The 21,415-nt window shown below is 41.4% G+C and overlaps 1 protein-coding gene across 3 annotated transcripts in view; it reads right to left on the bottom strand.

Annotated features, from left to right (window-relative positions):
• The window catches only part of LOC146326936 (ras-GEF domain-containing family member 1C-like), a 29,113-nt gene extending 11,896 nt beyond the window's left edge, over window positions 1–17,217 (bottom strand). For all 3 annotated transcript variants that reach the window (XM_084719302.1, XM_084719303.1, XM_084719304.1), the window contains exon 1: window positions 16,853–17,217. The gene's annotated coding sequence lies outside the window, so the exon portion shown is untranslated. The remainder of the gene's footprint in view (window positions 1–16,852) is intronic.
• Between the last annotated feature and the right edge of the window lie 4,198 nt (window positions 17,218–21,415).

Genomic DNA, 21,415 nt, shown 5'->3' with positions numbered 1-21,415 from the left:
CAGACAGACAGAAAATACAGTCAGCAAAATATAGACAGAATGAGGAAGGGGGAAGAGTTTGGGTTTTATGAAATGGAAGTACAAGTACATTACTGGTAGAAGTTAATTTAGTAAGAGGAAATTAATCTAATGTACATTTTGCTCATGCTGCAGCACACAACTACTTCGCGTCTAGCAACTGGTGGTAATGCTGATATAGTTCAGACAGTATTTCACCGTGTTAGTCCTGGCTTTAATTTTGTGGACATAGTCTTCGTCTTTTTTCTGATGAAACAATAATGAAGAGAACAACTAAAGAAAAAGTAAATTATGATCACAAATTAATGACGAAATCTATTGACACTTTTGTCCATGAATAGAAAAATGTTAGGGAGGGATGATTTGGGAAGAGATCCTATCTCTGTGTGGTGAAGAGGTTAGATGCAAACAACTGGATAGGACTGATCCACCCACAAAGTCAACTATCATGGACTTGTTGCATGACTCATAAACTACAGAAATGCCGACATTTGGAAGAAAGAGTAGAACAGACGTATGAATAAAACTCACACTTGCTGTCAAAGAAAATGAGAGCCTTTGAAAATGCTGTGGAGCAACAATCACTGGTAAAAATGCAACACAAAGCCACTTTTGCAGATGAGTCATCCCGAAATTCATGCAAAGGTAAACACACCTAAATGTTTTGGTAACGTAATTTTCTCAGCTGCGATGTTTCAAGTAGACATGAAATACAATACAAGCTAAAAGAAACTAACTTTGTCTTATACTGATCAGTGATCTGAATGACTCGGAGTTGCTAATGTTAGGTCAGATAAGAATTGACTGACATGCTAACTTGTTTTGAACATCGAATTGTTTGAAGAAATGTAGTATACTTCATGTTACACGTGTGACCCTCCAGGAGTATTTTAGAGAAATGTTAAAATGACACACTACTCTTTAACTAAACTCGCTAGCTTTTAGTTGATTAAATCTACTGTAGATTTAAAACTAAAACTCTAAAACTAGACCAGGTGTCAGCAACTTTTACCATCAAAATGGCCATTGTTGTCTGAAAAGGGGATTAAAAAAAAACCCTATTATTCTTGTTTTTTGGACTATTCTTTTTTTGGGGATTTGGCATCTATAGCTAAACTAGGGAGACATAAGTGTAGTTTCCAGCAAAATTTTGAGGAAAAGGCACTGAGCTGTAGGCGTAGGCTACAATGCACATTTTAGCTGACAAAGTATTAAAAACTTTTTTTTATTCGGTGTATCGGCAACACATTTTTACAACTGGAGAATATAAGAATCGCTGCAGGCCTACACCCATGATAAATGGAAAAAAAAAATGTCAAAGCCACAGGGAGCCACTGGAGAGGAGCAAAAGAGCTGCACATGCCTCCAGAGCTGCAGGTTGCTGACCCCCAAACTAGACTACAACAAGAACAATTCAAATGACTAAAATATGACTAAAACTAAAAGGCATTTTAGTCAAAACACTATGACTAAAACTAGAATCAGAATTTGCTGTAAAAATTAACACTGTGTACTGCAATAGATCTGCAAAGCCTCTCATTCAGCCTGAATTCTCTAACACATTTTTTCAATCTTCATCCTAGTGTATCATCTCCTTTTCACCCTCATTCAGTGCAGCGGCACATTCATTCCATCCAACTGTTGACCCGCTGCCGTCGTCGGGGGATACGGAATACCCCCCCCAACAGCTGTCCCCCGTCTCCCACATCGACAAGACAGAGGAGAGAACGGAAATGTGGGTCACTCAGTCGCCGTGGAGACTGTTGGTGCCTGAAAGTGATCGCATGTCCTCCATCTCTGCCCCTGTATGTCTTTCCCTTTAAGAATGCTTTGGGTTACACGTTTTAAAAATTCAACACGCTCATTCTCTCAATGGACCGACTGCAGCTGTAGTGGCGATATGCACTTACTGTAGTGTACACTAGAGTAGAGATACTATGGAAGCAGAGAGCACTGTGATCCTCAGGGCACACTTATCGTCATCATCGCTCATCCTGTCATCTACACGTAAGTGATAAATCACAGAGACCCCTCCTTCATGAACAAGTTTTAAAATTGCGAAGTAGAGGAAATGGAAAATAATGGTTAAATTAAATTACACATCGTACATGAAAGCTAACAAGTGAAATATATAAAACAATTTGATATTTTACATAATTTTATTATACTGCTTCTTTAAAATACTCAATTCTGATAACAGACCGTTCCTCTAGATGGAATTCTGGTCACAGACTTGGACAGAGCAATAAAATTATTTTTAAATCAATGAAATCATTTTTAAATTAATATTTTGTGTCTAATAAATGTTTTTTTTTAAGTAAGTAGCCGTGTAATGCATGGGATAATAGGATAATGTACAGTGACATCATACTGTCAAGGTTTATATTGCAATAATGACCTGCTCACTGTACATTATCCCGCTTATTACATGGTTACTCGCATAAAATCAATCATTTGACAAAAAAATTAATTAATTAATTATGGCTGGCTCCTCCAGAGTCTATGATCAAAATGAGTGGGACATTATTGCAAAATAATTTGCAATAATGTCCCACTCATTGTACATTTTGTCTTACAAAATATAATTAATTTATATTAAATATAAATTCTATTTTCTATCTTCATTCCTGCTCCCACTGCCTGAACCTGGTGACTCTATCTACCTGAATCACTCATCATCACCAAGGACGACGGCAGTCTCTGGGTGCCTTCAGGCGAGTTCAGCAGTACAAAGCCTCTCTGCCTGCAGGAGTCACGAGAAAGGCAGCAAAGCCACTTGCTGACAGTGAGACCTTGAGCAACACACAGGAAGTTATTTCACATGTAAACACGACAATTTCTTCCTGCTGTTTGTAGCTCAGACAACAGCCTGGCCTGAGCCTGCATCAGTATACATGCACATACAAACATACACAGATATACGGTAGTAAAGCGAGAGACAGGTGAAAAAAGAATCCTTTCCCCCACTTTGATTTTGCCAGATAAGAAAGAGCCTAACTAAAACTCCTTTAATAAACTGTAACACACCAAAATAATACAATTTAAAAGACAGTTAAAAGAAAATCCATGGCTGATATCATCCTAAATCACAAGCAATGCGTCCAGGTTTGCTGCAAACGTTTAATCCTCTGCTGACCTTCAGGTTCCCTTCCCCCCCTCATTGTCTATCAGCCACCTAGATAAACTGTCCCAGGTGTCCCTGGGGTGAAAGGTCAAGCACGCAGTAGCATGCAGAAGCGCAGCCCATTTCTCAAGTTTCCCGTGTGGTGGGTTCAGCTTTCCTTTGTTCTCCCTCTTCTATTACACATGAGCACTTATTCATGCACTTGTACACACCTAGACACAAACACACATAGACAGGCACACAAAAGGCTGGGGGAGGGGGGAGTCCTTCTGTGGGGAGCTTTTACAGCCTTCCTTCCTACTTACACTACTGACACCCACAACCTCATCTCTCATGATATACATCGCGGTTAAGGAGGGCTGACATTTTCTTGTGCACTCCTTAGAACAGTGTTTCTCAAACAGGGGTATTAGTATCCCCAGGGATACTTTGGAGTACTGCAGGAGGAGGCACTGAAGAAAGTTAAATGTTATGTAAAATGTCTAAAATTAAATTTCTAAAATAAGTATACTATAATAGTTATAGTTAAAGTTAAAATAGTTAAATAAAAAAAATAATAAAGTTCTAAGAAAAAAAAAAACTACATTTCATATTCATTGTTCCTATTTTCAATGTAATCATTAACTGTCAAAAACTGCCAACTGCCATAAAACCTCACAGTAGCAACAAATGAAATCACATTCACTGTGACAGACCTTCAGTTGAAAAATATTACCACCATAATATAAATTTCCCTTTACACGCCATTTGAGCTGTTTGCCTTCTATAAAAGTGATTGTCACTGTCTAGATTAGGTTCCAAAGGGAGTAAGCCTGGGGTGTCTTTGCGGTGACCTCTAGATTGGATTAAAACATGCAGCCACCGAGAAGACGTGGCCTGATAAACAGAGAAATTGATAAATCCAACAAGTTTTCGCAGCAGCACAGATGCAGTAGGAAAGCATTACAGTGACTGGAAGGAACTTCCTCTGTGATAGGATTGACAGGAAGACAAAGTCGGCTCAGCTGGAGGAGTGTGTGTGTGTATGTGTGTGACTAAATCCAGGAGTTTATCTGTGAGTCATCTCATGCATACAAACATACACACACACCCTTCTGCCAATGTGTTGGTATTCATTTATGTATGGGAGTGACTGAGAGTGTTATTCTACGTGCCCACACTGTCAATGATTTCCTCTATCGTCTGTGATAATCTTCGCTCTCCTTATTTCTCCCAATTGCTTCCACCTCCTCAGCTCTCCCCGCTCCTCCCCTCTAGCATTTCCCCAGCTCTGATTCATCATTTCATCACAGTCACTACCTCACCGTCTGCAGCGCGTGAGCAAATGTCAGCCAGGTAACTCCTCTACAGATGTGTGCATCTCATGACAGACCAGTCATCAGCGTCTGTCTATGACACACTCGGCCTTGTTCTCACTGACACAGACAAAGACGATTGGAGACTGCACGGATGCGTTTTCATTTCTGAAGCTTCTCTACAGTCAGTTGCTTTAAAAAGGAACCCGACTAATTTTAGAAGTGTGTTAACAGGTCTTAGGAAGTTCTTTTGCATATGTGGAAAAAGTTTTATAACGCGTCCTGTGGCTCCAGAGGGAGCTGGCCAAAGTTTGATAAATTGCCTTGAGTGATGTAACTTGAGTCAGCATTGGCTGGTGAAAACTACAACAACTAAAGATTAATAAATGGTGGTGTGTGGAGTTAGAAAGATGTGATCCTACCAGACCTCTGTAATGCATCCCTCATCTCTGCTCGAGGCTAAAGGCTTGAAGCTACTTTAGCTGAAACTGGCATAGGAATGTCACGCTTAATCAGTGGTGTACATATTTACAGAAATCATCACTGCCAAACCACTGAAACATTCAGCCTATCTGTGACATACTAAAACACAGCATTACAATGGCACAAGTAGAAGTTAGTTAGCTACGAACTGACTCAAACAGCCTACAGAAATTTGTCTTAAAAGAACAAAAACGCAAAGTGTATATCAAAGTGTCTCAATGATGATCCACAATATGTCTAATACATTTAGATTGTTCTAATATGTATATATGTCACTAAATAACATAGTTAGAAAGTTATTGCTGTGTTGGGTTTCCAGTGGCTTTAATGGCGGTTACACAGCAATATCCAGGTACCAATAACTCGGTTTGGTAACATTAGCTGATATAAGCTACTGGTCATACCAGACTGAGTAAGACTGTAGCACCCAAACCACTGTGTGTGCTGAACTGAGCAAGGGTCTGTTGTAATTCATCATAATTCCTACAAGAGACAAACCGACCCAGTGAGTCTCATGACTAGTAAATTCTAACTAAAATGGACAGCTGCTTCCAAGAAAATGTAACGGATTACTACTTTTTATAACTTTTCACAAACTTACCACCCACACTGATTTTTTTCTACAATGTGACCAAGAGATCCTGCACTGCTGTACTTCATGTACAACTTGTTTCCATACCTCATGACACCCGGCTCCCTCTGTGCCTGTCACAGTGCATCAACACTGCATGAAAAAATACACCGAGAAACAAGCAGCTGAGAACAGGTGAGTGTAGTGGTGTGTGCTCTAATCCCCCCTGAGATCTCCAGCAGCTAGCCAACGGCAGCCCTGTGCTCCGTCTAGACAGCTGGGGGAGTGTCATTGTTCAGGGCCCTCGCAGTGCGCATTGTGTGTAAGTGTGTGTGTGTGTGTGTGTCTTGTGATTCTGTCAGGCTGTTATCACTGACATCAGGGGATCTGCCTGCTTTGTTCTATCATGATTAACAGAATGGCACTGTCTGGAGACACACAATCTTTATCAGCACCTTTGACTGTCTAGCTGTCTGTGTGTGTGAGTGTGTGTGTGTGTGTGTGTGTGTGTGTGTCGAGCGTGTTGATGAAACAATGGCATTCCTGACACGACTGAGCAGCTTGAAGCTGTCAAACAGCTTCACAACTCTGTTATTCTCCATTTTCTGGTAGCTTTAACATCTTGGTCTCTGTAAAACCTGTTTCACCACATAAATAGTATTACTCACACCTGCCTACGTGTGTGTCTCTGAGGAACATGGTGACATAGCTGCTGACAAATCAGTTCTGCCACCAAGGAGTTAATGGATGAGGAGGAGAGAGAATGGCTCCCCGTTAAGACTGACAAGGCTTATTCAGAACAAATCCTACCACTGTCTGATCGCTGGAGTCAAAGGTCAAAGGTTAAATGTTAAGGCTTCTTGGTAGGGGCAGATGGATCCAAAGTCACTCTTGTTGTATCAATGCTCCTCCGCTTGGCTCAGTTTCAAGGCATACAGTATAAGCTTTGTCTGCAGTTGGGGACATTTCTAAAAAAAAATCCATTAGGGCCATCACAGCTGACTTTGATTCATTGGCACTGATGGCCATGTCTATTCATCATCACTCCTAATGAACGTTAAGGACATAGGTCTATATGACAGATCCCCATGCTCTTTATAGTAGCAGAAAGAGTCTATATTCAATATAGCTTAGCATTTTTTCAATATGTGAACTTGCGTACTGGCTGATAACAAGTACTGATCTGATACCAGTGCAAAAAAAAACCCCACCAGAGTTCGGTCCAGTCTTTAAAGATTGTTTTTTTTCCACACAACCTCAAAACAGTTCAGTACAATCCAGTTCACAGTCACAAAAGGAGGATAACTCAAATAGTCTGGTCTGGGCCCTGTTGCAGATCCCCACAAAAACGAACTAAATCAGGGAAAAAAGAAAGAGTAGCATCTGTATTTGCAGTTCAGTAACAGAGATTATGAACAATACATACACTATTATTCACAGTACCAATGGTCAGTGACTTAGTAACTTAGTCAGGGTTGCAGCATTGGCTTTAGCTCGACTAAAACACCAACAACTATTGTAGAAACTCTGACTGGGAAGTACACAAAGCACTGGAATATTCCCTCTCCTGACAGACTCCAGAGACCTCGTGTTCACAATGAGCGGCTACAATATGCAGACTTTGCAATGTGATCTGATAGGTAAAGCTGGCATTCCTCTCCTCCTCTGAACATAAATTTTGGTGTACAAGATACTGATGGGAAGCAGCAGGGTCCCATTTTTTGGGGGGCTAATACATGAGATGGGAACAGTCTGGTGCATAGATTCACATATTTGACCTGATGCCGCATTTTAAGCTGTATCAGAGGCATTTTCTGACACTGGTATTCGTATCTGGTAGTGGTATTAGTACTGGAACAACACTAGTCTAGATTCTTACATAGGGATGGTTAATTTCTGAGTTTGGACAAGAATATACTGTCTTTTAGATGAATGAGTTTAAAACAATGAAATGTCCACAGAGTTGAAAACTTTGCCTCAATTATTGCATAAACCCATAAACAACTTTGGCCCTGTAGCATTCTTCTTCAAGCTTGAATAATCCAAAACAACTGTGTTTTTCAAGTTGTTTTCATGTCCTCGAGGGTACAGATGATACAAACATTCTACCCATTTCTGCACCAGCAGACCTTATTCAGCTGATAAGGGGCTCGATTTTTTTTTTTTTTTTGGCAAAAAGATAAATCAGGTGTGCTGTTGGGTGTGAAGGTCAAACATATAGAGGGGAGGTCCACAGCCAGATGTCCTGTTGCTTCTCAGGAGACAATTTGCTCTATATTTGTTTTGTGTCTTTATTCTAATTTATATTTATGTCTTCTTATACAATATTCTGATTTATTTTTTTTATTATATATTTTATTTCATAAATACACATCTCGTATTATAGTATAGTTTTATTTTATTATTATTATGTCTTTTATTACCTAATTTACTGTTATTTTGTAATGGAGCATCCAAGCCAAAGTTTTTCACACAGTTGTGCTAACAATAAACATCTTGAATCTTGAATCAAAATATAACTTTTTGCCATAATTTGTAATTTTTTTAAAATTTATTTTTTGTACTGTCCTGATTTAGGACAGCTTATATTCTAATTGACTGAATGAATTTGTTTTCAGAGAAAGGATACAGCATATTGGCACTGAGAAACACTACAAAGCCAGAGTCAAACCAAGACATGATGCAATGCTATTCTTAGAGGAGCAGCACATCATCCGAGGTAAGCACAGCAAATATCCGGCATGGGTACTGCAGCAACATTTTTTTTTTGTTTCAGTAGCAGCTTTGTGGTTTCACAGATTTCAGTTAAAGCAACAAGGTAAAAAGACTGAGTTAAAAATCGCATCTCCTTCATTGCTAGGGGATGTGATGAGTAGTGGAACAAGATGGCAAAGATAGGAGAGAAAGGTGGGCTGTGTGGGTGTGAGGTGATATTCTCCCTCAGGGTAGTGCGCAGACAGTCTAGGCATTATGAATGTTAAATTCACCTACTGCCAGACTCGCTAAACTCATAGTCATATGACTCCCCACCTCCCTCCCCACCAACTGATTTACATACTCCAACACTTCCTTTCTAATTTAGGATCCACATGTTCGCTCCTTTAACACAATTCAGTTCCAACACTTCATCTATTTTGGGACTACGCTCTAAAAAAACAGATACTCGTGTATTTTTGGTCCTGACACTGTTTTGTGTGCCTCAGAGTATTCCAGCTCTGGCCTAAATTTCCCTCAGTGTTCTTTGAAAGCTGAAATGACGCAACTAGAGAAATAACGGAGTATTCTCCTGATGGCATTATCTTAAAAGAAAGTAAACACCTCTTTGTCATCCAGCCTCTCACTCCCCCTTTCCCTTCCACATGTCCCCCTCTCTCCATTCCTCCCCACCTCCTGCATCTCCCTCTCCACGCCCTACTTTCCCAGTCAGGACGCCTGTACAGATGGCCCTGCAGCAGCCTGCTCTCCCAGTGGGAGCTTCTGGCATGGCAGGCTTCTTGGCCCCATGCCCCTACCATCATCCCCAGTCTCAACAGGAGGCCCAAAAGTGTATTGGCGTCCAGACTGAATGCCGAGGTGCAGGCAGGGGCTGAGCCAATCTGGCTGCTGAGCTGCACGGTGACTGCCTGGCACCGCTGACAACAGCGAGAGCGCAAAATACCACACATATGTCACCGCACACGCGTTGTAACAAAATCAAACCAACGCACTACTGTTGGTTAATGGTGCGTGTGTGTTTGGGGAGAAGTGGAGCTGAAAACAAGTGAGTTCATTGTGTCAGGAAAAAAAAAGACACATGCATGCACACTTGCACCCACACAGCAGCCAAACACAGGGTTGAGTTACAGTCCAGGCATTCCTGCTCCCCACCCAGTCCCCAGTGTCTCCCTGAGCCTGACAGAGGTTGGGAATCACACTCGAGGGCTCAACAAGGACACAATTCCCAAATCCCTTTTATTGGAATCTCCCTGTAGTGTCTAAGCGGGGGTCACGCTGACATCCTGGCACCTGTTCCACACCCACTAGCTCCATCAGTCCCAGTGTAAAGCTCACTGGGAATTCTCCTCCATCATGAACACACCCTGCACACGTGTGCAGCCATCCTCATTCCTGAGCGAGTTTGAACACAGTTGTGTGTGCATTTGTGTGTTTCTGATTGTATGTGTGCTTGCAAGAGGGTTGAGCAAGTCAAAGTGTATCTAAGTCCAAATGAAGTCATTCCTTTACTGTGAATACAACCATCTGTCCTTCTGTTCTCCGAGAGGTGCGGCTGTATTCTGTGTTTTCTCACATTTCAAACCAAAACAGAGTTAAACTAGAAGAGTGCACTCAGTAGAGAGCACATCTTCACCAGGCAACTCAAAAAGAATATTTGGATGTAACCCCTTTGTAATCACAAACATTTTGATTTGCAACTGTAATGGATTACAATTGCATTTATTTTGTCATTCAATTACAACTAAGTAATTATTCTCCAGCACTGCTAGTATCCTATCAGATATCTGTTAGAAATTTTTAATGTATGAATTCTTGAGCAATGGCCAAAAACATGTTTCTGTGAGGTGACAGTAACCTTTGACATGCGACCACCAAAATCTAATCAGCTCATCCTTGAGTCAAAGCGGACATTTGTATCAATTTTGAGAAAAATCCCAAGTGTTCCTGAGATATTGCTAAAAGGTTTTTCAAAAATTGTGAATCACCAAGATCTTTCAGCATACAGTCATGAATGTGCACCAAACAATCTGATTGGTCCAGCAGTATGCAAGATTAGCTGCAGACAAGCTACAGGTCTTTTGATCAAGCACACATTTCCGCACAGGCAATCTTCCACCTGACAGAGATAACAAAGCAAGATGTAAAAACTACGTAACATGACAAAAAATCCACACTTTTAATCCCTGAAGTCAAACTGTTGCCTGGCTATTTACATTTAGATGGAATCAGGATCAGCATTACACAAAACCATCTGTCTGAGAGAAAGTTTCTGCTTTTGAAAGTGACTCTAAAGGGTTGAGCACCATCATCCACTGACTTCTCTTTCTAACCACTTCACATGTGTGAAAAATACACTTCTGAATCTATTCCCCCTGTTTTGGAGTGGATGGAAATGGTGCACTGAAATGAATTGAAGGTCTGTGACATGTGACGGGTCGGGGAAATCTATCATGTTACTCAGAGATAATTGGAGCTGAGCACAGATTGGCTCTTAGTAGGCACGTAGCACGTGTCTGAGCCTTGAGTGCCCTAAATCTGTCACTCATAATGGTCATAATGCTTTAAAAAACAGTCATGTATTATTCATAATATCCCAATTTACAACCACCCTTGATGCAATGCTCCTTTGAGGGGAATCGGACAAGAGTGATTTTGTCTCTAAACACGCATAATTTTGCCTCAAGTGCCACTTACGAGGAATTACCAGCTCGCTGAGTGAATGGAAGAGTAAGGGAAGGAAACACGGAGTGGAGTGATTAAGAGCATCCAGACAGAAAGGCTGAATGAAACAATGTGTATGTGCAGCTACCTCAACAGTCCTTTAAGCTCTTTTTAAAATTAAATTGTTCATCCAAACACCCACTCAGTGTTGTATTTCTCTCAATCAAACCTGCACAATAACCACTGCAAACTAATGAGCGAGACGGTAACAGATGCAAATCTAATAACCTGACGGTACTAATTTCATCATGGCTGCCTCCTTTCCTATTAAAGCACATCTATCTGCTCATTACAACCAGCTTGGGCAGAGGCCATGCAGTGTGTCACTGATGATGTATGATGTCGAAGCGCACTAATTAAAGTTGAAGGATTGTTTGGCATGGACAACCTTGTGTATTTTGACATGATCAGAGACAGACAGAGGTCAGAATGTGTGCTTCATTAATCCACAACTTGTTCTTTCACATTGATATTTGGATTTTTAATAGATTTCAAATCATGTGAGCATAATGTTTTCTGAAATAACACTATTTTTTGACATGCAGCTTCTTGAGCTAGGCCAGAGTGCGCTACATCCTCATGCTATGCTGTGATGCATTCACACCTTCTATGAATGGACTCTGCCTGTGATGAACAGTTCTATCCATTACAGCAATAGTAAGTCACAACAGCAGTGTGGTGTTAACAGATTATCATGGGACTTCCCAGTGGGCATGATGGTGCTATCGATATAAAGATTTTACTAATGACTACTGAATGCTAAAATTAACACTCTATTTTTAAAGTGGAACAATGTCACTAAAGCTGATGGTTCAGATACACTGTATCCATTTGTTGTTATGCTTACAATTACATATTGATATCAATTTTCAATACTAGTAATCTGAAATTTTTCAATACTAATGCTGATAAATGATTTTCAGTTCTGTTATCAAAATGATTTGATATCGGTACAAGAGGGCAGAAGTAGGTTTTGATTATTTTTACATTCTGTATTCAACAAAATTCAATTTACCTCGGAGATTGGAAGTCGGAGCTGGGAATGACATCACACCCTCTGACCATACATAGTACAAGTCAAAACTTTCTGTGATCACTAAGAACAGATTATACTGTATTTTACATATACAAGATAAGTGCTAATAAATAACTTTCACTGCTGTTCACATGTGGAGCTACCATGTTAGTTTTTGACATCAGGGCTGGTATGGATCTTTCTTCTTTCCAAGTCAGAAATCCCGCTACGGGGGACATTACTTTCCTCGTAAACCATTTGCAAAAGACCAAGTATTTTAAATCATGCATACGTGTTTACAGGGGAACATTCTTCTTCCTCTTCACTGGTTTTGTAGGTAGCTGATTTGTAGAGTAGCATGAAACCAGCAAACTTCAGGCTGGTTCTAAAAGTAAGTCAACCCCCATAGGCCCCATATTAAAATGCCCAACTTTACAGCAGAAATAAACATGTTTAGAGCCTGCTAAAAAATAGTTTTGGTGTCTACAGCTATAGCTCCCCATTCTGACATCTGTATGTGTGTTGTATGTACATTTTTATTTATTGTTTTCATTCATTTTTCATTGTTTGGGAACCTTTCCTTCATTTGTGAACTAGTGGCACATCTGCCACCTCGTACCTCAAGAGTGCAGCATTTCTCCAACCTTATAAACCAAATAAAATTCCAATAAAACATACTGTTCACATGGGGAAAAATTTCATTACTTGGGGGCCTATATCTGATGCAGTAATCTATATGCTTACTCCAGTGGTTTATTAAACACACCAGGGACCTAATCATATTCAATTGCTTTTTTTGACCCAGCCAATCCATAAAGACAGGCCGTCAATAGCTGCCCATATGACAGCATGCAGGCCATGTGGAGGCAGCTAAGACCAGCTCTGGAGAGCACAGAGCGTTTCCATGGAGTCAAGGCTCCTGTTGGGAGGTAATTAGATGCCTGTTGAGTCCCCACTGTGACACCCCCTCTTCTCTCTTTTATTCCATCAAACTCCCAGTTCCTCCCCTCTCTCTCCCTCTCTCTGTCTTTCACTCCTGTGATGGAGCAGCCAGCTGTGACAGAGTGATTCCACATGTGAACCCTGTCTGCCTTAGCCTGTCGGTGAGGCTAAGGCAGCTCACTCTCATCATCCCGGTGTCAGCGGCAAAGCTGCCGAGTAGCCAGAGGACATCCGAAGACCTGTCAGGTACACAGGCCATCGCAACGTTCTGTCCCCTTTTTCAATCGAGCTCCCGCAGGGCTGAGGGACGGTTTATGTAAGGGGAAAAAAATCAAACATACTTGACAATCCAGTGGCACTGGTGAAACTTTTGTGAAGACTTTAAGAATTAAGAATTTCCTCATTTACAGAAGTAGGAACATTAAGATGATGCATAAACATTTCCTGTTTTTTTTGGGTTTTTTTAACTATTTATAATTTATTTATTTTAATTGCTATGTAATTTTCCAAGAAACCGTCTTGGTAAATTGAAAAAAGAAGAACTAAAGAATTTCTCTGCTGACAAATCATTCACACATATGTCAAACGCAGGAGCGATGGGTCTCAGGTCTATCCAGTACAGACAAGTGATCATTCAATTTAAAAAAAGGTTTCGTTGCTTCATGTGTGTTTAAAAGAAGAATATGCAACATCATTTGTAAATGCAGCATTCAAAGTTCCCCCCTCCTTCCTGGCCCGACGAATGAGGGAGAAACATAAAAAATGAATTAAGAGCCCAAGCATCGTTAGCGAGAACAATGTGTGAATCAGATAAATAAAACATTATTTTCTGATTATTTGACAGCTGTTACATTCTTAAGCACAAATAAAAACACCCACACCCCTGCACAGCGGCAGATTTTAAGTTAATACACCCAAGGCGATCCTAATTCTGCTCTGCCTGTTCGTGTGTATGTGTGCGTATATCTCGTTCTGCAGCTCTCACAGACAGAGAGCAGAGGAGGGAGAGGGAGAATGTGATGTAACCGTTGGTTGCTACATTTTTAGAGTCCCAGCTGCGTTATTTTTTCCTTAAGACTGTTCCACTAGCCCCACCCTACTGTGCTCTGATTGGCTAGTCCACATTGCCTCAATCACGCATGCGATCTGAAGTCTGACTGAAGTCAATACCCGTGTAGTTTTCTTGCCTCAACCTATCCAAACTGCAAACGAAAACGGTCAACTAAGTCTAAAAAAAAGTTGACCGTGACATTTAGTTTTACAGGGGCTACAAAGCCCAGACTTCTGGGTGAGAGTCCAGTGTTTTATCCATTCATCCACCACCATGTCCTTGCTGAATTTCTCCCAGGTGCCAATACACTTATGCACACAGCCAGACTGCAGTAGTTCTAGCAAATCACAGCACAGTAGGAGGGGACTAAGCAGAATTGTCTCGGATAAAAAAAAAATTACACCCTGACCTTAAAACCTGTGTGCCAGAGACATCCCAAACACAGCAGAACATAAGAAAATAAGAAGACAGAGAGCAGTGTCTGTGCAGATACATTTACCACCACCATGCACTTTATGATTGAGATGAACTGCTGTATTTATTATAAAATAATAATACAGCATATCTATACATTGTTTTTTATTTCAGAAACAGCTGCATAGTATGCCTTTAAGAATCACATAATAAACTGGAATTCATCATGCACAGTAACAGAATTGCTTGCGAGAGATTGTAGTGGAATCCTGTTTTGACTGCTCTGCCACAAGGCAGTAGTGGAACTCTGTCATGTCTGTAGAGTAGAAGAGTGTGTGATCTATCATTCCTCCGAACACACACACACACACGTACACAAACCCCTTCCCCCATACACACACACACACACACAGTCGTAAACCATGTGGTGGTGATAAAGCTGTCATTGCTACCAGACTAACAGCTACTGTGTTTACCTCCCTGTCGACCTGCCCCAGACAGACCCTGCCCTCTCTCCCTCTCTCCACAAACATACAATGACTGGCCTCACTCTCCGGGAACTCGCCTCTCTCAATCTCACGTCAGAACAAACGATGCCCTCATTAACAGCACACCTGTTATTCTCTGCAGACTTGGCCTGAATTGGAGGTAACGTGCTGTAGTCAGTGTCTGTACCTGCAGACTTGTCACCGGTGACTTCTGACAGACCCCTTACTAGGGTGACTCATGCCTGTGCAGCCCGTATCTATTGTACTGTTAGAGCAAGCTGTCATTTCAATTCAGAACCATTCTTATCGCCAAGGGCAGCGAGGCTTTATGATGGGCACAGCAGAGACAAGCTGAAGAGGTGGAACAAAGAGCAAAGTCAAAGGGCGCTAATCAAATGATGGAACAGGATTGGAATAATTCAGTGATTATCTCGTGCAAGACAATCAAAGAATTGATTTACAGCATTTTGTCATTTCACAAAGGGCTCTCACATTCAGAACAAAAAGTGTTTGTTTTTTTCACCCCTCTGGACAACCAGAAGCAGTGAAGGAGAGGGTGAGTAAACACACATTTCCCAGGGTTGCATCTTAAACAGGGAGAGAAGGTAAATAAAGATGAGAACGAGGTGAGAGAAGCTACTGCTGCGGCTGCCTCCTGGAGCTCCGTGCTGGGAGGGCACGGTCACGAAACGTGATGCCCCACTCCACTGCTTTCACTCCTATGAGGGGGTGGGCTGGGAGGTGCAGCCTGGCTGAGGGGTGGAGGAGGCTAGAGCTGAGAAGAAATGGCTTTACTGGTAAGATCAACAACCTGGGCTAGAATTTCTTCCCACCTAACTGGTTTCTGACAAAGCCAGTGTTACTTTGATGCACCTTGCAAGCAATAGCTCTGAGAGAAAGACAATAAGTCCTTTTTCTGGTTTGTGTTGGTAAGCTGTACAAGCTCCTACATCGCCCTTGGGTGAAAACACTGCTGCTTACCACCTCTTGCTTTAGAGCATGATGCGGATGCTTTTCATTCCAAGGAAAATAGTAAAATGTCAACAGTGCCACACCTGTTCAATCTGTCCTGCCTCTATTGGAAAAATAACAAACCTATCCTGCACTTAAAGGTAGAATCTGTAGGAGTTGTCTGAGGTGTTCATAAAAACACACCAACAGATACTTGATTGTTGAGTCTCATTCCCAGGATGTCAAATACAGACATTGGGGTTTGATAAAAAACAACAACAACAACAAAAACGTCCTGAGCAGAGCAGTATAGGTCATAGGTTATGACTGAAAGGGATTCTATGAGTCTATACTTCTTCTTTTTTTTCAGAAAATTGCTGCATATTATGCCTTTAAATTTACATTTGATTTACATATGCAGAGGCAGAAGACAGCCAGGGAGTGCTTAAGAAAATAAGCAGTGAGTTTACACAGAATCTTTACTCCCACGTTAATGCACGTTAATAATTACACAAAATGCGATAAGCTTCGCACCACGTTAAACAAACCCTGTCAACAACAGAATAACATGTGACGTTTGTCCGAGTTATCAGCGGCTACTGTCTTCGCTATCCATCGACTATCACAATGTCACCTGCTGACATGTCCACTGCTCTCTCTCTCCTGTGAACGTGTCAGAGGCAGGAGACGCAGAGACCGGAGCTCCCAGAACGAGCTGGATCCCCTCGCACGCCCTTTGAACAGACAGACCGGGGTAGCGCTGACTCACGCCACACACTGCGATGCTGCCTTCACCGTAGTAAAGTGATGCACGCCGCAGCTACAGTATCTCCGACGCGATAAGGAATTACGATGTCATCACTGTTGCTTGTAAAGTTCGAACTGTGACGACACGGTGTTCTAGAACGTGCGCGCGGGGGGCTGGTTACGAAGCATTCTAACACCTCTCACGTTTACAAATACACACGCATACACGCAGGCAAGCAGGCTGTGGGCGTGAGCGCAATCTCAATATGCTAATATGGTAGTAGTGGGGTAACCTTGCTTAAAAAAATGCTACTTACCAGCACTACACTTTAATCCCCATCTTTGTTCCGACTTGTATCCGGTGTCAAATCAATCAAACTGCCGCTCCAGATATTCCCAAATTAATAAGCGTTTACAAAACAGCCTGTTCAACTGGCATCAGCGGGAGAAGTAGAGCCGGACTCCAGAGGCACAGCCTGATTGATTGATGGAAGTGGAGAAAAAACGCTTGTTAAACGTCCTGCCTCTGGAGGGTTTCCACCGGCGAACACTGGCGGACACTGGCGGAGAGCTGACGCCGTGAGAAAGTGCGTCCCTGAAGGCGTGGCGACCGTCCTGTCCTGCGCCACCGAGACACAGCCGACCGCACAGCACATCCACACGTCCTCGGAGCAAGTGCTTAGACGGAGGAGAGGAGAGAGAACTACTCAAAGCGGTCAAGCACGCGCAGTTCAACCTCCGCTTACGATTTTTCAAAATAAGATACTGGATAATGAACAAGGGTGGCGATAGTAGACCTTTTTCACAGTAGCCATTTTTGACATGAAATCGTAGGGTGAACACACGTGTAATACTAACACTAAAATACTAAGTTTACATTCAGGTCACACAGTCAGTCACAGTCAGGGTGCAACTGTTGTGCATGCTGGCTCCCTGGAGAGGTTCTGCCACACTAAATGGAACAGGACCTCAATTAGTATCATTAATAACACAGGGATTTTCAAAGTTTGAGATAAAGCTTCAAGCTTATTTCACTTATTCCTCAGTTCCTGAAATTTGATCCAATAGATGCTCAACAGTTTCGCTATTGCTGTTTGAAATAACTTCAGACTACAAATACACAAATAAAGGGTCTTCCCCAGTCATTTATTAGTTTCTGACTTTGGGAAAGTAGGAAGAATGTAAAATTCCCCAATACTGTATGTCTGAATAATATAAAATTTCACACACTTTTAGACTTTATTATTAAATTTATTCAGTGCTGAAATTGGTATTTTGGGTATTGTGAGTACAGTGTCATATTTTGTAGCTTTTATTTTGAAGGGAAAATTGATTTCCGGTAGCTTATTGTATCTGTTTTGATACTGCTGTGGCAAGTGGTAGATTCTCTGTCTCTCTCACACAGCTTCAGGTACTCTCATTTATGACTCAGTCACTAAGGTTGTGAAGAATGCAGACAGCATGATCACCAATGAGCCTTTGAATCCAAACAAGGCCATGCTGATCTCAAAGCCAATATAGGAGGCAATACATGAAAGTAAATTTATTATTCAAACTGTTCTTTGGTTGGCAAATGAGTCATCCTATTATACACAAGCTTCAGACCAGCGAGGTTATCCGAACAGTCGTGGGCAGATTACAAGAAACAATGGACACTCTTTCATTTGTAATCTCCAGGCGAACCCTCTTCCATCCTGAGTGACACTCACTATCCGTGACCCCTGAATGAAAGGGTCATCTCTCTGAATATGGAAATGAGACTCTGACATTCAGAGCCAGGCTGTATTTCCATTAAAACCATAGTTAATTATTAGCATTAACCTGATATAAAAACAACAATGAGGGAATGTCCAAAACGTCCCTGCAGAGTGTAGATGAAAAGCTGGAATGATGAGTTCAGGGAGTAGGGTGTTGCTTCATATTACCATACTGCTACTGTCGTTATGTTTTTTGCAAGGTTGAGTTATTGGTGGGGAGTAATTAATTTGAAGGAACGTGATGTAGAGAAAGAGAGGGAGAGAGACGGACAGAGGGGGAAATAATTAAGCGGATGAGATGCACAGCGATAAAGGTCCTTGTTGGACCATGAGGGGCTGTGTGTGAGCTGCTGTCCCTTGAGCTTTGACGCCTGCTGCTGGGTCCTCTAGATGAGGGGAAGGATGGGTCTGACATTGCAGCAGAGGACACTATTTCACTCTTGGACTCATCCTCAAATGAACACACACTCATGCTTGTTTTTGTCACATGTACGGAAAACGTATTGACTTACATTTGTTCTATGAAGACTTAACATTAAAGAATAATTCTGATTTGTTACAACTTACAACGTAGGTCTTATTTTTGTAGCTGTGGCCATCATTTCCATCGGTTAAACATTAAAATGATCACTGACATTGTGACTGCAGTGTCATCACAAAAAAAGACAACATAACACAACAACAACAACAAAAACAGCCCAGTATCTTTTTTGTTTGTATGGCACCTCATGATTAAGTCCATTGTTAAAAATTCATGTAAATACAGGAAGTAAGATATGCCAAAGATCTGAAACTAACTCTCGCTTCTCTATTATTTATATAAACACTATAACATTTTGCTAGCCTTGTTTTTAAGCAGTTGTTTTAGTAGCCTAAACACCCTTAACAGCAATTCATTTCCCATAATCTCCCTACCGCAGTTCCATGCACAGATTTTTTGAAACTGATCGTTTTAAAATAGCTGACGTTGGATGTAAAAATAAACATAGGCATTGAACATGATACAAGGTTTTGCATGATCGACCCTTTTTGCTCTGTGTTCCACTAACAGTTGAGCATGGGTTAAAGGTCAAGTTTATTGTGACCATGCAGAGTGCAATTATACAGTCAAATTAATTCTCTACATTTAACCCATCCTATTAAGAGAAGCTTCTGTACAGCTTGGGGACCAACTACAGTTCTAAGGTAGCACCTTCGTCAATAATCATCGTATCGATGTAGTCTACAAGAAACAGGGAAAGAGAAACTTGACTGAGGTTCCAAAAGGGCTTGACTTAGGAAGAGTCAGTTGTTCATTATTGACATTCTTGTCTGGTGATGGGGTTGCATGAAACATGAGTGGTCAGATGATCAGATCAGGTTGTAAACAAGAAGAAGTACTATATTAAACCCCTCTTAATGCATTTCTCTGTTGGTATTTTCATTACACACACAAGCCCCCAAATACACACACACACCTTTAGACGCGCATTTGTCATGGAGAAATGCCACATTGTCAGGTGTTCTGGTTCAGTGTCTTGCTCAAGGGCCCTTCAGCAGTGCCAGTATAGCTAAATTATCCACAACTTTATAAGTGAGCTCACCTGAAATGTCAGTAATAATCTTTCACTTCACAGGAACTGTAAGCAACTACAAGTACAACAGGCTAAAGTTGAAACAAAATGTTGGTCTGTAAGTGAATAGAAGTTTTTTCACATTTGTGTTGTCTTCAAAATAAGTTTGGCTGACCTGGAGCTTTGTTTAAAACCTATGAACTACTTGTGTTTCTTGCCCTGTTGGACTTTTGTTAGCATAACTGACAGGACTGATTTCCAAACTGACCAAATTAAGATCCAAAATGTAATTGACATTTATCTGTCAAATGACAGAAGTGTGAGGACCAAGTGTTGTTCCTGCAGTGTGACTGTGTGAACAGATGTGAATAATACAAGCACACACACTAACGCGCACACATACAAACACAACCATGACTCAACCAACATATGAGGAAGCACGTGGCAAACTTTGAATTTTTTAGAGCTGCAGTTTGTTTACAAGGATGTTTGTCAGTATTTCAGACATTCACTCACTTACTCTGCCTCTCTAATCTCCACCAGTCTCTTCAATTAGTTTTTCTTGTGTGAGAGTGTGTGTGTGTGTGTGTAGTCACTTGAACAGAAGCCTCAGCTAATGATTACACAACAGAGCGTTGTGCTGCCCCTGCACATGTGAGAAGGCCTCTTGTTCCAAACAGCTTTTCTAGAATAGCAGAGGAAGCAGACGCAGGCACATTCGAATGTTTCACATCGCCTCTGCTCCCCACTCTCCCCTCGCAGGCTCACATTATACGGAGAAGGTGTTGCAACAGTATCAGTGACAAATGCTGATTGCGGCTCTCACATTCAAAGTTTGTTTGCTTTACCCCACTCTCTTTTTTCAAATTCATTTGCATGCAGTATATAACACTCACATTGCGCCTTTACCAAAAGCTGTTGCTTGGTCCTGGCGTGAGGGAACATCATCCCAAAGAGGTGCTGTTAATAAACTTGACAGCTGCAGATCAAATCAAGCCCTAACAGCCAGCGTAGGTGATAATGCTATGCTCACAAATAGTCTTCACAGAAACTGCAGCATCCATTTGTACTAGCACAGTGATACAGCCATTTTAAAAACATGGCTATGCAAATTATTTTCAGTTAGGCCAGACAGTGTATATCAACAAAAGTAGCTGGCAGGAGTGCAGTTGACCTTGTACAATTTTAATTTTTGCATGCTGGGGTCTCCTTAATGGGTGCTAACTGACCAGACACCTTGAAATCTTTCCCCAGAAAGTAAAAGAAAGAGTTTTATTTTCTGCTAAGACCCTTTTTTCCCCTTCCTTCCTTTTTTTCCTCTGCTGGATCTCTGACTTTCAGTAGACCTTTAGTTTTTCTGTCTGTTCTCTCTCCCTCTGTCTTTCTCTAACAACCCTGTTTCCTTGGCTCTCCTGCAGGGCCCGACATGCCTTGCCAGGAGCATACTCATTACTTATGCTGCTGAAAATGTACCAAAACAACATGGAATTGCTTTTGCATCTGTTGCAAATATAAATCACTTCTAAATGGGGCTATAAGTTCTACTACATAAATTGGGTTTTCATTCTAA

The sequence above is a fragment of the Lutjanus erythropterus genome, chromosome 5 (genome assembly GCF_056507025.1).
Source record: "Lutjanus erythropterus isolate fLutEry1 chromosome 5, fLutEry1.hap2, whole genome shotgun sequence".
NCBI lineage: Eukaryota > Metazoa > Chordata > Actinopteri > Lutjaniformes > Lutjanidae > Lutjanus > Lutjanus erythropterus.
The sequence above is the reverse complement of the archived record's forward strand: the minus strand, read 5'-3'. Positions and strand labels throughout refer to the sequence as shown.